Raw genomic sequence first — 12,109 nt, forward strand, 5'->3', positions numbered from 1 at the left:
CCTGTCAGAGGCGGTGCTAGCACCATCCCAGACAGGGTTTTGTGTATCCCAGGTAGGCGGGGCTGAGAGGAAGGTGACTGCAAGTGGCACCCCGGTGCTCACTGTGCATATGCCGGCTTGAACCAGTTCCAGGGGCACACTAGCCCCTGAGCTGGGGAAAGTCCGGACAGGGGAGAGGGGTGTAACCACCCCCCTTCCTGGTCCCACCCATGGGCAGGACCTAGTCGCGTGCCAGCCCCTTTTCTTAGTATAAAGGTAGGAGCAGGCCCCCTTCCCAAATTAGCTAATTCTGAATCTTGACTACTTTCCACGAAAGAACTCTTGAACATTTCTGAAGACTCTCCCTTGTGGCTAAGGAGTAGCCACCCTGCACCATCAGGCACCATCTAAGCGCATGCGGTTTGCTGTAGGTCGATCCTCCGGATCAAGACTGCCCAGCTCGACGAGACCCGGATTCCCTGGCACCTCTGACCACTACCTACATCATCAGCCCAGCTGAGATTCGTGGGTGTGACGAGACCTGAAGGGACCGGCCATCTTCAAAACTGCACGACGCTTATCCAGCACGACCGCAGAGGGATCCTCGAATAAGTGCTTTGGGGTTTGAGAAGCCCTAACCCTGAGCAGCTCCAGCACCGAAGTCCAGCCCCCCAGCATCCACGAGATCTGCGTGGGGCCCTTCTGCTCTTTGCTGCTCACCGCGTTGTCCGGCCACTTGCCTGCTGGCTTGTAGCCCTCCTGAGGATGAACCACGACACTTCCATCGCTGGTCTGGTTGCTCCAGACTGGCCCTTGCTCCCCTCCAAAAGAGGAGCACCCCGGACCCTCCTGGTCCACTCCATACACCATCTTGAGTCCACCGCGTGGGCTTGACTTTGCCAAGGTTTGTTGCCCCAATCCTGGGTCCAGCATCGCCGACAGCAGACACCTTCGTGGGACAGCTCGCACCTCCATCCTGGTCGCCAACAACGCCTCCTGGTCCGAGAGACTGCAGAGCCCAGTGTCGCCCACTCACCTGGTCGAGGTGACTTCATCCGGTGCCATCCTGGTGCCCATCTGATCACTGGCTAGTGATTAAGAACTGAGTCCCCTCTGCTTTCAGGTCGTCTCCATCATCGATCAAGGCTTGGATCACATCGAACTTCATCACTGGTCGCCTGCCAGCAACTTCTTCTTTCAGGCTCCATAGACTGTAACGAGGATTCCCAACGTCTTTTGAACCCTATGCAGCCGCAGCCCCTAGGCTATGTAACCCGAGCATTTCGGTGCTCCAACGTAGGTTCACTATCTAAGTGTCCAGATCCTTTTTCGTTTTCAGCCTATCTAGTCGGATTCGTCCGATAACTGTAACTTTACGAGATACTAGTATCCATAGACTTTGTCCCGCATCCCGCGTGAGAGTGCTCACTCTGCACCCGATCTCCCTAGGCCTCCTGCTCCTAACCTGAAGGTTCAGTAGTGTAGTCCTAGCGATCCTAAAGCCTCTGGATCTAGTTACTTACCTGCTAGTATTTCGCATTCCTTTTTTATAGTATATGGTTTTTCGTGTCCCTCGGGCATTTGTGTAAATTGTGCAACTTAAAGTATATTCTTAAGAGTTTTGTTATGTGCTTAGCTCCCTGACTCATAAAGAGATCAGGGTAGACTTGTTATAAATAAATATCCCTTTTATTTTCATAACAACTTGTGTGGTGTCCTTTCACTTGGTGTTCAAGGGGTATATGTGATGGTATAACAGCTGGCTTAACACGCTCTCTAGAGTTTAGCCTAAAGACTGCTCTTGTCCATGCTATTAGGATAGCTGGTCTATAAGGTTGACTTACAACCAATCATCAATAAGGGTTGTTTGGAATGATACACAGTGATCACTAGAATAGTGAGCACTACATATCAGGCCAACTTCTCACACCCTCCGTGAGGGTAATGACCAGCTGAGTGTCGTCAGCGTACGACACCAGCGTGAGGTCCCACTCTCTGGCCACAGCCGAGAGAGGCTGCACATAAAGGTTAAAAAGGGATGGGCTGAGTGCCGAGCCCTGAGGGACTCCTTGGCCGATAGAGTGAAATCTGGAGATGAACAGAGGAGCTGAGACTCGGAAGGATCTACCCGTCAAGAAAGAGCGGAACCATTCGAGGGCCAGGTCACTGATCCCTATAGCTTCTAGGCGTTTCAGCAGGATGTTGTGGGAAACCGTGTCAAAGGCTGCGCTGAGATCAAGCAATATCAGCGCAGCACTTTGACCGGCATCTAGTATCTTCCGAAGATGTTCAGTGGTGGATAGAAGGGCAGACTCCGTGCTGTGACCTGGCCCTGACGTGGTCAGGTTGCCTGTAGATTTTACTCTTTATAGGCAGACTGTCATCAGTGTCCACCTCATGGGTGCACCAGTTTGTCTGACTGGGGTTCAGAGAGAACATATGTCTAAAGGATTGAAGAACCTGTTTGCAATCCTTTTGCTGATGTTCAGAGAGGCTGTCAGAAAAGACTACACCATCTACTGACCCATCATCAGGGTTCTGAGTGAACAGGTCTGGGAGAGGGTCTCTCTCTTCCTCCTAGCCCTCATCTGTGGCCATGAGCAAGCCCATGTCCGCCCTGTAAACATATGCTTTAAGCCTGTTAACATGGAGCACCCTGTGGGGGCTCCTGGGTGTTGCAAGGTCCACCAGGTAGGTGACCTCTTCCTTTTGCTCAATGATGGTGTGGGGTCCGGACCATTTGTCTTGGAGGGCTGCTGGGGCAACTTGCTCCAACACCCACACCTTCTGTCCTGGCTGGTAAACAGTTAGGACAGCCTTTTTGGACATGCCAAGCTTTTTGAAGTTCTTGGCTGGCCTCAAGGTTTTTGGTTGCCTTCTCCATGTACTCAGCCATCCTGGAGCGGAGACCAAGTACATAGCCCACTATGTCAAGCTTAGGCTTTTTGAGAGGTAACTCCCATCCTTCCTTCACAAGACATAGGGGTCCTCTCACAGGATGCCCAAATACGAGCTCAAAAGGGGTGTAGCCAACCCCCTTCTGTGGGACCTCTCTGTAATCAAACAGAAGGCAGGGTAAAAGGATGTCCCATCTTCGCCTAAGCTTTTCAGGTAACCCTTTTATCATCCCTTTTAGGGTCTTGTTGAATCTCTCCACAAGCCCATTGCACTGTGGGTGATAGGGTGTAGTAAATTTGTAATTTAAACCACACTCCTTCCACATTTCAGGCAAGTATCCTGACATGAAGTTTGCACTTCTGTCAGAGACAACCTCCTTAGGAAACCCCACTCTGGAGAAAGCTGTAAGTAGGGCCCTGGCCACAACAGGAGCTGTAGTGGTCATAAGGGGAATAGCTTCTGGATACCTGGTGGCATGATCCACTACCACCAGTATAAATCTGTGCCCAGATGCTGTTGGGGGGTCCATTGGTCCAAAAATGTCAATCCCCACTCTTTCGGGTACCCCCACCACAGGTAGTGGTAAAAGGGGGGCTTTGTTGTGCCACCTGATTTGCCACTGGCTTGACAGATGACACATGAGCGACAAAACTCTTTGGTGTCTTCAGACATGTGAGGCCAGTGAAAGTGAGGGACAAGCCTGACCCAAGTCTTGTTCTGGCCTAAGTGACCTGCAAGGGGAATCTCATGGGCTAAGGTAAGAAGGAAACCTCTAAGAGACAAGGGGATGACCAGCCTCCTAGTAGCATCAGGCTTGGGATCTCTTGCCATCATCCCAGTACACCTTGTGGGTACCTGTAGCATTCCCTGCAGCCTCAGCAGCAGCTTGCTGTCTCAGGGGATCAAGGGAGGAACAGTCTAACTGTGCCTGCCTCAAGTCTGCCCTGGAAGGTCCCCCTATCACAAGAAACTCAACCGGTTCAGTTTCAAGCTCTTCTAAGACAGTTCCTTCTGGGGTCTTTTGGTCAGCCTCCTGAGAGGGCTGATCCTCAACCTGAGGCAGGGGGGAAGGCACTGCCTTAACCCTGCTGCTCTTCCTCTTGGGTAGTGTCTGGTCCATTGTTCCAGGATCCAGCACTTGTTCAGCTGGGCATTTTCTGGCCTGTGACCTGGTCACAGCAAGGACATGTGCTGACAAACCTAACATTTCCACATGAGTCCTATACTCCAATTCTGACCATAAGGAGGATTCCAAATCATTGCCCAAAAGACATTCCACTGGGAGGTCTGAACTAACTACAACCCTTTTGAGGCCAGTTACCCCTCCCCAGGAGAAGTTAACAACTGCCATACTGTGATTGGTAGTGACGTTGCTAGCATTGGTCACTAGGTAGTCTGAACCTAGTATGATCTGATCAGGGTCCACAAAGGCTGGTGTCACCATAGTGACACTGGCACATGTGTCCCTGTAGGCCTGAGCTATCTTTCCATTGATTAAAGGTGTTTGCCTGTATTTGCCCAGGGTACTGGGACTTACAGTAGGGGTCATATCCATGTCCCCACTACAGCAAGAACAGCCTGAGTAGGTATTCTGAATAAGTCAGAACCCACCTCAGTTCCCAGGGTTAACCCAACTATATTATATTTTACAACAACTAAAGAGTGACTAACAGTCAATGTATTGTGTGAAATTTGAAATTTAAGAAAACACTTAAACAAGATACCGAGAACGGGAAAGAAAGACAACTCTATTGGTAAGAGAGAAGACTCTATTTGTAAAAAGAACCCTCACTCACCCTAGTGGTGACATGCTTCATCATGGGGTTCCCACGAGGGAGACCGAATGTCCCCCCGTGTGCTTCGACGCCTGCAATTGCAGCGGAGCAGGTTATTTGTGAAACAGACAGTGTGTGCTTAGTGATGTGTGTGCTAGTTTAAAAGATCCCAGCGGTACCTCTAAACAACTTAATTCATAGGTCAGCTGGTCACATTAAAAACAAGTGGGGACTATGTGGTGAGATTATTGGGAAACCACTGTGTCCTAAAAAAAGAAGGTCAACATGTTTCTGCTGTTAAATGCCATATTCAGCTCAGCTTTCATCAGGACCGTAAAGTGAACTCCACGGGTGGTCCGTGCTCACTAAGGCACGTCCAAACCCTGAGGATATGAATGTGAAAAAAAGAATTTTGAGAAAAAAACCCTTTTAGGAAGTTTTTGTAAAAAACTCACGGTTTTGCACCATCTCAAAAGGCTCCTAGGGAGTCACCAGGAGTCCGTTACCATACAGGAAATCAAGTATGCCACATAGATTAGCAGCAGGGCACAATTTTCACGCTGCGTATCATTAAGTACGCTGCGACTTGCCGCCATCCACCTAATCTGGTAACTACTGCTATCCAACTATAGCCTTGGAGTACACTACCGCTACTAACTGTACTAGGGGGTGCAGGTGCCTTAGGGACAGTAGTGGTAGGGGCTGAGCCTTTCTTGGTGCACTGACTAAACCAGTGAGTCTTACTTTTACAGTACTGGCACCATGGTTTTCTTGGAACATCAGTCTTCTTCTTTTGGGAATTCTGGGACCCACCATCCTTAGATTGTTGGGGCCCTGTTGAAGACTTCTGGTCATTTTGTTGATTCTGATTACTACCCTTTTGGTCTGCCTTCTTCTGGACACCACCCTGGTTCTGGTTCTGCTGCTTAACCCTTGTTCTAACCCATCTGTGTGCCTTCTTTCCCAATTCTTGGGGAGAGGTCAGATCTGAGTCAATCAGGTGCTGATGCAACAACTGGTTCTGACAAATATTTAATATTTGTTCTCTCATAATAAGATTGTACAATCCTGTGTAATCAGTAACTTTACTTCCCATTAACCAGCCTTCCAAAGCCTTAGTGGCACAATCAACAAAGTCAGTCCAATCCTGAGCCTGAGATTTCTGGGTGGCACTGAACATCAACCTGCACTGTTCAGTTGTGAGGCCAAACCCATCAACCAGTGATTTTTTCAGGACTTGGTAATCATTAGCATCCTCATCTCTAACAGTGAGGAGCTATCTCTACCTTTACTTTCAAATGAGAGACACAATATAGCTGCCCACTGACTCTGGGGTACCTGATGTACTTTGCAGGCCCTCTCCAGAGCAGTCATCCATTTGTGGATGTCATCTCCTACCTTATCGGAGGGCACTATTTTACTCAGGTGTCTATTATCAAAACTCTTGTCTTTATCCCTAGGGATACTGCTGCCACCAGTGGGTTCTAACCCACTCAATTTCTGCTCTCTGGCAAAAGCAAGTTTCTCCTTGGCAAGGGCAGGTTCTTCCCTTTGGATCCTCAGATTAACTTCCTTCTCTTTGCCACATGTTCTCTCCTCTGAGGGGAAGTCATCCCCCTCTGAGAAGATGTATGAGAGACATGGGAGTGAATAGATTTGTTAGAGTCTCTGGAGTGAGACCTACCTCTTCTATTCCAAAGGTTAGGCTGGCTTGTGATTAGATCTGGGGCTCCCCCAGATCCATCCCCATGTAGGCTTAAGTTGGCCCTTGTAAGTCTGCTGACTAAAACGTGGCCAGTGTCTGCCGCTCCATCAGAGGAGTTCCCATCTTCCCTACCATCTACATCTTCTGTTTCAGGGAGGTTAGAATCATCTTCTAAGGGGGTATGCTTCCATCTGCTGGATCAGAGGGGCCTGGGTTAGAGGCTCTTCTTGCATCATATGTCTCTAAGAGACCTAACAGAAAAGGAAGGGTAGGGTTAGAACCATGTTTCAGTTTCCTGGAGGTACATAATTGTCTCATCTCCTGGAAGCTGAGTGCTGCATATCTGGAAAGGACCTGTGGAGGGTCACTAATCACAAGGGGAGTCACTGAGGCCTCTCCTGCGATAGACATGCTTTCTAGTTTAGGGGTGGTGTGTGTACCTACCTACACTATGGGTTTTCCTAATGATCCCTTGCTAAGAGTTGTAGTCAGGGTGTGCTAGGCCCTTTCTACTACAACAGCTGGTTCAGTAGAACTCAGAGTATTTCTAAGCTTTGTTATATGTACCTATGGTACCTTATGTGATCTTTCAAATGATATCTCAAGATTATATTTTGTAAAAACAACAGCAAGCTCAAATCCCAACCGCTGCACACCAATGTGAGAAGTTGGCCTGATATATGATGCTCTCTAATTCTAGTGATCACCTTGTATCAGTCCAAACAACCCTTATGGTGATTGGTTGTAAGTCAACCTTATAGACCAGCTATCCTAATGGTAGCATGGACAAAGCAGTTTTAGGCTAAACTCTTTTGGCATTTGAAGCCAGCTGTTTTACCTCATATAACCCCTTGAATACCAGATGAAAGGACACCACACAGGTTGTTATGAAAATAAACAATATATTTATTACTAACAAACACCCCTGAACTCTTTATGAGATCAGAGGGCTAAGCACATAACAGAACTATTACGAAAAATACAGTAAGTCGCACAAATTACAATGGTGCCCTAGGGGCACGACAAACCATATACTAAGTAAATGGTTTAAGGTGAACGATAGAAGAAATGAAGATGCCCAGAGGCTGTAGGATCGCTGGGACTACACTACCCTAACCTTAGGTAAGGAGCAGGAGGCCCACGGGACGCGTGTGCAGAGTGTGAACTCACACGCGAGATGCGGTACAAAGTCATGGGACACGAACAAGTTACAAAATAGGTGAATAAGGACAGGTCCGACTGGTTACGGCTAAAACTACAGGATACCTGGACACTAGGAGAGTCAATCTACCTATGAGCACCGAAATGCTCTCGTTACCTCACCCACGGGCTGCGGGTGCATAGGTGTGAAAGTGTGTCGGGTTTCCGCGTTGAAGTCAATGGAGCCTTGAAGAAAGATGCTGCAGGTGACCAGGAGGAAGATGTCCGGAGTGATCCAAGGGCGGATCGAGGAAGATCGAGAACTGAAAGCAGAGGGGACAATGTTCACAGTCACTTGCCAGTGACCGAAGTGGAACCAGGAAGGAACCAGATGCTGTCGTCCCGATCAGGTGAAGAGTGAACGCTTGACTCTGCAGCCACGTGGACCAGGAGGTGTCTTCGATGACCAGGATGGATGGAGGCACGAGCTGTCCCACGCAGGCTCTCGCTTTCGGCGGTGTCTGATCCGGATTCGGAGTCAACAGGCCTTGGCAAAGGCAACCCACGTGGTGAGTGAAGATGGCGTCTGATGCGGACCAGGAGGGTCCGGGGTGCTTCTCTTTTGGAAGGAAGCAAAGTCCAGTCTGGAGCAACCAGACCAGTGGTGTAGATTTCAAGGATCGTTGTCTAGGAGGCCACTAGCCAGCCGGCAAGTGACCAGACAACGCTTAGAGCAGCAACCAAGCAAAAGGGCCCCACGCAGATCTCGTGGATGCTGGAGGGCTGGTCTTCGGTGCAGGAGCTGCTCGGGGCTGGGGCTTCCCAATCCCCAAAGCACTTTCTCGAGGATGCCTCTGAAGTCGTGCTGGAAGCGAAGTGCAGTTCCTCCAAGATGGACGGTCCCATGTGTCTCGTCGCACCCACGGATCTCAGCTGTGCTGCAGATGTAGGTAGAGTTTGGAGAGGTCTGGAAGTCCGGGTCTCGTCAGGCTCTGAAGTCTGGTTCCACCAGGAAGGATGACAAAGTGAACCGCTAGGACGCTTGATGGTGCCTGCGGATGCAGGGTGGTCACTCCTTGGCCACAAGGGAGATTTTCTTCAGGCTTCTGTGGGGCAAAACGTCGAAGTCCAGAGTTTCTTCTTTGTCGTTTCAATTCAGGATAATCTAATTTGGAAAGGGACCAGCTCCTACCTTTATTATGCTAAAGGGGGCTGTACTATGACTAGGTCCCTCCCATGGGTGGGACCAGGAAGGGGGGCGGTTACACCCCCTATACCTTGTCCGGTTTCGTGCCAGAGCTGGGGCTGGAGTGCCCCAGCAACTGGTTTGAACCGGGGTATGCACAGGGACACCTTGTGTGCCCCAGGCATGTCTCATTCCTTTCAGCCCTGCCTATCTGGATACACAAAGTCCTGTCTGGGGTGGTGCTAGCACCTCCCCAGGCAGGAACTCCTTTGTCCAGGCCTCTGTTGCTGGAAGGACTCCCAGCAGCAGGAGGTCAGATTTGTGTCTGTGGCAGCAGCATCCATTTTGTGATGCTGAGGCTCGGGTTAACTTTAACCGGGGTTCGAGTTACTTACATGTCATGTCCCTCTAAAAGGGTGGAATGCTACCCCTGTTGCCAGAACTGGCGAGGGCGTAGTATTTAAATTCATATGACACCTTACTCAACATGTTTTGATAATGCTATGCCAAAGTTAGCAATAACTGCAAGGATTATAATGCACTTAAATGTTAAATGTCGTATACTTGTAAAGCGCACACTTTGTAATCCATTTATCGTTTTTCATCCTTGTTTAAACATTTTCTCACTTTTGTACTCATCTTTTAAACCACATGCAAGTACAAAGCCAATTTCCAAAGTTTCTCATATTCGAGATGGGCCATCCGTGCCTCTTCATTCAAGAATACGCAAAAGTGCTCAAGTCATTACAGTGCTCATTTCTTCTGCTTTTGGTTTAAAAGATGAGTACAAAAGTGAGAAAATGTTTAAACAAGGATGAAAAACGATAAATGGATTACAAAGTAATATATATACAGCAAAACGCAGATAGCAGCAACTGTGCCATGGTCAGGGTCACTTCCTGTTGTGTCCCACTGTTGTCTAATATTTACCACGTGGCATCGGAGCTGGGCATGGTACCACTGAGCACGCTTGGATTCAGGTCACAAAAAACTTAAAAAGAGAAATTGGAAGGAACTGTGGAGTGCAACCCACCCCCCACTACTTTGATCTTTAATATTCGGCTCCATCGGGTTCTGCACCCAAACAAACTGATTACTAGACTAACGAAGAGGGAAATGAAACACATGCAAGCCGTAATATCACATTTCATCCTACCAGTTTATTTTCTGAGGAGTGTCAGCAAGCTAGCTGGATAGCAATCATCTATCATGGAACTATTAATGTGTCAGACAAGCGTGTTACGCTGCACATTGAATCTAGGCATGATTTTTTAATGTTTAATATATGTGTTAACAAATGAATGTTTATTTACTGACGCAATGCAACATGGTATTTGTAGTATGAGAGAATGTCTTTTAAGTACGAAATATCCCAGGTGCAAACGATAAAGCGTAATGTGGAAAGCACTGGGGGGGGGGGGGCATTATCAGTGTTTACTTAAAGCGAGGAGGTTCTGCTGGGAACTAGAAATACTTTTTCAGAACAGAAAGGAGGATGTTTGTCTAAGAGCAGGTACGTGTGAGGGGGAAATAGAAGGAACGTGTTGGTATATCAGTCCACTCCGGAAGAACATTTTTGTTCAGGAGAGGTGCCTATGAATTAAAGATGGCCATTTATAAAAACGCTTGGGGTGTGAAAAGAGAGGTACAGGTTTTGAATCAGTAATGCAGAATAAAATGAAATGAGGAATGAGAGATGAAGGGCAGAACTCCGGGGAAACCACCAAGCGGGTGAAAGGGGTTAATAATGCAGAGTGAGTGTTCATTTAGCAGTATTACACCAGCATCGAAGTTATTTGCATCAGGATAGTTTACAAAGCAGTATGCCATGTAAAGTAGTAGCGTACATTCATTGATAAAATGATTTATGATGACATGCCCGGATAACATGCAGCGCGTTTAGCAGTTCATGATAACCAATACTATCACTACGTTTTTGTGACATTTTTCCGTGTAATGAATGTATAAGATGCAATTATGTAGATGAAAAGGCGTATAGTGTACTTATTGGTGTTAAATTGTTTTCACAGTTATCCCTGACGAAGGGCCCCCAGAGGTCCGAAATGCATTGGGTTATGCTAATAAACTGCTTTTGGAAGAAATGAGCACTTTGCGTATTCTTGAATGAAGAGGCACGGATGGCCCATCTCGAATATGAGAAACTTTGGAAATTGGCTTTGTACTTGCATGTGGTTTAAAAGATGAGTACAAAAGTGAGAAAATGTTTAAACAAGGATGAAAAACGATAAATGGATTACAAAGTAATATATATACAGCAAAACGCAGATAGCAGCAACTGTGCCATGGTCAGGGTCACTTCCTGTTGTGTCCCACTGTTGTCTAATGTTTAGATGGCCAGCCAGGGGTGGCACAATACCTGCTGCAGCCCCTGGTAGGCCTTGGGTGCACTTATGCCCTGGGTACCTATGTTACACTGTACAAGGACTTACAAGAGTAACCCAATACCAATTGGTAAATGCACCTAAAGTACATGTGTGTCAATTTAGAGAGAGAATAGCTATGCTATGGGTCTGATTAGCAGGCCCACAGCCAGGGAAAGTCATAAACCAGTGAAGCAAAAAGTAAAAATCTGGGGTGACCATAGGATTGCAGACCCTACTCCCCTACAGCGCCGGGCAACGTTCCTATCTACAGGCTGACCTGTAGCGGGCCTCGACCAAGTGCCCAAAAGAACGTCAGTTAAGGCATCATTAAACGGCAGCAGAGGCTCAGCCGAGCTTGACTGCGGTTTAAGGACCTTAGTGAGGAGGTTAGTCCTCACGGCTGCGTCGGGGAGCTCAAGGCACAAGACCTTGGCCGCCCGAGTCAACACCACACTGAAGGTTGCCCCCTCCTCCGTAGCCACGGTAGGAGGTGAGACAAAACGAGTTTCTGGCAAAGTGTCCAGACCACTGGCATCCCCAAGTCCACCTGTCCAGTCCTCCTGGGACTGACACTCACGTGTCAGAGGGTCCTCAGACCCCTCCCAATACTCCTCATCACCCATCTCTTGATAATCAGGGTTGTCAAATGATGGGGTCGGTTCCTTGAAGTAAAACTCCCCAAGCGGGGTCGAGAGCGGCGCCGGAACCGTGTCGACGGAGGTATCGGGGACGGCGGCGCCCGAGGACGGCGGAGCCCGAGGACGGCGCCTGAGGTGACACCCGGGGGACCGGTGCTGGTGAGGTTGTCAGGTCAACTGGCAACAATCCGGATCCAGAAGCGGATCCAGTGGGGCCCAGCGGTGTCGGGCCCGATGGCGTTGGTGGCGTCAGGGCCGAAGCACCCGCCGGAGTCGGTGCCGAAGCACCCGACCCGCTAGGGCCCCCAGACGGGTCCGCTGGGCCCGAAGGCGCCGTGGAGCCTGTCAGAGGAGTGAGGGACCTCATGGCCTTGAGGAAGCGCTCGATCTCCTCCGGCTGCCCA

The sequence above is a fragment of the Lissotriton vulgaris genome, chromosome 8, assembly GCF_964263255.1.
Source record: "Lissotriton vulgaris chromosome 8, aLisVul1.2, whole genome shotgun sequence".
NCBI classification, from domain to species: domain Eukaryota; kingdom Metazoa; phylum Chordata; class Amphibia; order Caudata; family Salamandridae; genus Lissotriton; species Lissotriton vulgaris.